Genomic DNA, 4,341 nt, shown 5'->3' with positions numbered 1-4,341 from the left:
AGAGGGATTTTAAAATGCATGGGGCATGGTAGCAAGACACTACTACTATAATTTAGCTTTAGCAGTGGTTAGCACTGTTGCCTCACAGCAAGAAGGTTTGGGGTTCAAGCTCTGGTTCACCTGGGGCTTTTCTGTGTGAAGTTTCTCTCCAGGTACTCCAGCTTCCCCCCCACAGTCCAAAGACATGCAGGTTAATTGGTGACTCTAAATTGCTTGTAGGTGTGAATGTGAGTGTGAATGATTGTTTGTCTGTATATGTTGGCCCTGTGATGGACAGGCAATCTGTACAGGGTGTACCCCACCTCTCGCCCAATGGCAGCTGGGATAGGCTCTAGCCTCTCCAGCTCATCAAGAAAGGTATCAGGCTGGAGAGAGAGGCAGAGGAGAGCATAGGAGAGCAGGGAAAGATGGGACAGGGTCTTTAGAAATAAGCTGAAAAATGAAATGAAATGAATTAATTAAATTAAAATGTGTTAAATACATTGTTTATTTCATTTCCATTTTCCATTTCCTTACCACTGTTTACAGCAAAACTCTTAAAAAAATAAGAACTTGATTAACAGGCTGTCTACAGGACTATAAAAACTCTTCAGTTCTAAAAATATACTATAAATAGGTTTGTTTGAGAGCAAACTCTGAGCAGCCATATTATGTAATTGCTTAAGAGATTAAGGTAGAGACAAGCAGAGAAAATGAGACCAGTTACGGTCAAACCTTCTATAAAGACAATTACATCAGTTTTGTAGAGATAATTCTAACATATTAGCCATTCATTTTTTTAAATTTATGTGGCATTATTATGTAGCACCCAGTGAAAGAGAAATGTAAATTTGAGTATCATCAGCAAAAGTGTGATAATTAACATTATTGTAGAATGTGACTCAAAGAAAGCTGCATAGACTGAACAGAAGTAAGCTGGGTATTGAGCCTCATGGTACCACACAGATAATACTGACCTGCTTGCAAGGAAGGTGAGATAAAATAATTCTTGTCCAAGCAAACCTGAGAATGAAGAAACTGTGTCAAAAAGAGCAGCAAAATCAAAATAGTAATATCAAAAAAAAAAAAAAAGCCATAGTTTTCATATGAATCATAATAAGAGCTGTTTTAGTACAACAGACCTTACAAAAAAAATCTGGCATTGAAAACAAAATCTGAACTAAAAAAGAAAATGCTAGCATTGAAATACACTGAAAAATAGTTGTATTGACACAGACAAAAAAATTCAACCTTTAATATTGTCTTATTTTATTTTGATATTTCACTGTCAATCTGCAGATTTTTTCTTAATGTCTTTTTTCAACGACCTTTTTTTCACTGGTTTTCACTTTAAACTCTCTGTCACTGTTTTGGTGAAGAAACGAGGGGCAATTAAAATGCTGCTTATCCATTAATGCATCACTAATAGTATTCCCATAATACAACACATAGTCAATGATATAACACTTTTACTCTCCTTTTACATCACAATGTCCTTGTGGTATCCTTCAGTAAAGGATCTGAATACTTATTCCATTACTGTTTGAAGTACATTCATTACTTTTATCTCTTCCACTCTGTATGGATGGATATGTTTCCCTTCATATCACCAATTGTCTGGATTGAAACACAAAGCCTCCCCTACATTGTCTTTTTGGTACTAAGTCGGGTCCATATAACCCTTGGTAGAGGGGTATCTATTAAATGTCTAGCCCGATTGCTAACGTTGGAATGGTTGGTTCAGTGATTTCTTGAGGTCATTGACCTCCATTACCAGTCAGGAGGTCTCCAGTCATTACTCTGGCTCTGGCTGGAGGAGACGGGGAGAGAGAGAAAGGCATTTTTTCAAATAGTCAGTGTTGAGAGAGTATAGCTACTGTACCTTGCAACAGTCGTCATCTATCATCGAGCAGCACAGGAGAGTTGAATGTTAAGTGAGGACATAGACCCATGGGTCTGTGTCTTGCTCTGGCAAAGTTCCTGTTGACCTTCACTGTAATTGATGGCTGATCCAGTTTGGGTCAGCAAAAACAAACGATCCTGTAATTAAACAAAAGCTGGAGCACGTTGTCGTAACCTTAAAATCCTGACGTACAGCGTAGAGTTAAACTTACTGTTAGTGAATAAAAGTCAAAAGCTCAAGAGAGGTCATAGACTTCCCATGAACACTGAGCTCCTCTCTCTTTCTCTATCTGTACATACTCACATCTCATAACTGCAGCTGTAGTTTTGTGATCTTCTCTCTCTCTCTCCTGTCTCTCTCTGCAGGTATGAGGGGGCTTCAAAAAGTTTGTGGAAAAAGTACATAGTTAAAAATAACATGCAGGGATTTAGTTCAACGCACCTGTACATTCTCTTATTAACGTGCCATAACATGAACTCTTAAATGCATGTTGCAACGCGAAAATAAACATCATAACTTAAACCGTTTTTTCCAACTGTCCTTTTTCCACAAACTTTTTGAAGCCCCCTATTTCTGCCTTCAGAGCTGTAGAGTATGATGACAAGCCTCCTGCTGCTCCTACAACCCTGATCAACACCTATTTTACTGATAATTAGTACTACTAGTTTACTGCTACTATTGTTATTACTACTTTGCCATTACTATTATTACTATTATTGATACCGCTTTATATTTATTCTCTAACCCCCCTCTCTCTTTCTCAACCTAACCGGTCGAGGCAGATGGCCGCCCACCCTGAGTCTGGTTCTGCTTGAGGTTTGGGCCCCTAAATGAAGTTTTTCCTTGCCACTGTCACCTGGTGGAAATTGCTGGGTCTCTCTTTGTAAATATAATAATATAAGTACAGATTAGACCTACTCTATATGAAAAGTGCCTTGAAATAAAAAAGTATGCAATCTTTAGCATTTTGTTAGTTTTTAATTACTAGTTAATTCATAGTAAATGAGTCTGAGAAAAGAAAATATTCAGAATGTATCAATACAACATGTGAACATGAAGGAAATATTCAGTTCGCATTAAGAGAAAATTAAAGCAGATACATTAAAGAAGAGGTAAGTATTTTACTAACATATGATACAATCTACATCACTATGATACCGCAGGTGAGCTACATAAAGACCTATATTTGAGAGTTTACAGAATGACCCAAACATCCCAACACTGGTGAAATTTCAAACAAAGAGTTAAGAGCTGACGACATACGACAAGAGATGAAATAGTGTAACTTTAAAGTTTCATTTTAAAAAAATCAAATACAGGAAAATTAACATTGACCAAAATGATTTTGAACGACAAATGTAATCAGAGTATGTTTATCACAGTGAGGGATGTGTCTCGACAAGTCTCAAAGCAGAGGGAAGCACTTGTCCATACTAAAGTGGAGCAGTGTCAGCTACAGATTGATGACCTGATCTGCTTGATGGATGGAGCATCAGCATTCGGCTATCTGCCTCTCTGTCAGCATCTGAGCAGCAACACACAGCTCTGCAGAGCAACTGTTCACAGATAACACTATTCGTTCAAACCATAGAAGACAAACTCCACCTCTGTTCACTCACAAGATTTTCCTGTCAGGGACTCATCTGATCCTGCATCCAGCATTCTTGGTTTTATTTCCAGCTGCCATGCAGGTCATTTTTAGTACAACACTGTAAAGGTTTGAATCAGCTGGTGGGCTAACACTATTATTAGTAACTTAGCCTAGTCTGTGACCTCAGCTCAGAGTCACTGTTTAATGTATGGAGTGCTGAGGCAGGGCTGCCCACTGCTGCAGACTACCCAGCACTTTATCACTCAGCAGCTTATGAAATGCCTAAAAAACCTCTTCATAATAACAATGAGATGGACTGACTAGCTTTCAGTTCCCAGGTGAAATATACATTTAACAGTGTGATAGCCTCCTCTAAATGGTAAATGTTTTAAAGCGAGAGACAGTTTCAATCGCCAATTGCAGATAGAATAGTAACCACTGTGAATTTGTTGAACTTTGTCTTTGCAGGTACAGTGAACCATGGAAGCTGACATCGTGGACTATCAGTTGTCAGATCTTCCTCCTGATTCAACACAGGTGAGAGGGGTAGGTGTAGAGGTGAAGCACCACCCCTCTCTCCTGGTAAGTATGTTTGTATACCAATAATTCTAACTGATAAGCAACAACAACTACATTTTGAAATATTGCAGTTGTGATATGTTATTCATTTACATTTTTAGCAAGTGGTATGTTGATACTGAACATATCAGTAAAATGTTCATACACAGCCTATTTGTTCCACCAAAATGCCTGATATTACAATACAACATCCACTTGTAGTGAGTCCAGCATTATAAACAGTTCTCTGGTTCTGGTTAAACTCTGGCAGTTCCTGGTTCAGGTTAGAGGAAGATCCTGGTCTGGTTTA

Source organism: Lates calcarifer, unplaced genomic scaffold, assembly GCF_001640805.2.
Source record: "Lates calcarifer isolate ASB-BC8 unplaced genomic scaffold, TLL_Latcal_v3 _unitig_438_quiver_1264, whole genome shotgun sequence".
Lineage (NCBI taxonomy): Eukaryota > Metazoa > Chordata > Actinopteri > Centropomidae > Lates > Lates calcarifer.
The sequence above is the reverse complement of the archived record's forward strand: the minus strand, read 5'-3'. Positions refer to the sequence as shown.